This window comes from Ambystoma mexicanum (genome assembly GCF_040938575.1).
Source record: "Ambystoma mexicanum isolate Mex_15411 chromosome 12 unlocalized genomic scaffold, UKY_AmexF1_1 Mex_chr12_unloc.2, whole genome shotgun sequence".
Taxonomy (NCBI): Eukaryota; Metazoa; Chordata; class Amphibia; order Caudata; family Ambystomatidae; genus Ambystoma; species Ambystoma mexicanum.
The window spans coordinates 4,524,551-4,525,635 of record NW_027182323.1 but is presented as its reverse complement, the minus strand read 5'-3'; positions in this window follow the sequence as shown (position 1 = coordinate 4,525,635).

The window sequence follows — 1,085 nt, the reverse complement described above, 5'->3', positions numbered from 1 at the left end:
ATTCCTATCTCTGACGACTATGAAACTGATAGCAAAACCCTCAATGAAATATATGCAGTAATACAAGGGTGGATGGCACACCGTGGACTTTGTCTCAATGACGAAAAAACTGAGTTGATTATCCTTGGTACTCACGCTAAACTAAAAAAACTAAATACTGCTTTCAAATCATTCACTATTGATGGTAACCCCATCACTGTCTCTAATAATACTAAAACCCTTGGTATCTACCTCGATGCCACATTATCCTTCACCAAACAAACCAATGCAGTAGCGTCTTCAGCCGCCTACACATGTAAACCTATTACCGCATGTAGGCCGTTTATCTCCACTCCCAACTGCATTACTCTTGCTAGAACGTTAGTCTTGTCCAAAGTAGATTATTGTAATGCACGCTACTTAGGCACTAGCTGCAAAAATATTCACAAACTACAAGTAACTCAAAATAATGCCATTAGGGCAGCCCTCAACATCTCTAAGAAGTCGCATATCTCTGAGACTAGACATAGGGCCTCATTACACGGTATGCGGTAAAAACCGGCAATTACCGGCATGGCGTAAATAGCGTGTCCGCCCTCGCAAGAGGCCGCAAATTGCATGCCATTACGAGATCGCGGGCACGAGCCTACCGCCATGCCGGTAATGAGCCTACCGCCATGCCGCAAAAGTCCCAAAAAAGTCCCTTAACGGCATCCTCGAAAGCGCTGTTAGCACTTCCGCCCTGCCGCCACATGCAAATAGCGGCTTCCGCAAATAGCGGTGACCGCTATATTGCGGAAACGGAAATAGCGTCATCGCACCGGAACGGGAAAGAGCACGGCGGCCATCTTTAAAAACACAATCCATTGCCATCCCCCTTATCCAGGACACCTTACCAGGAACCGCGTTGGGAAATACACCAAGGACACCGTGAAGATGCCCAAGGCCATTAAAAAATCGTCTGAGCGGCAACGCAAGGAGAAGTTTTGCAAGGAGGAGCTCCTGATGCTAACGCAGACACTAGCAGACAATGCTCATGTCGTCTTCAACAACGACATGCGTCGGGAGACCATTGTGAAGAAGAAGGCCATCTGGGAAGAGGTAGC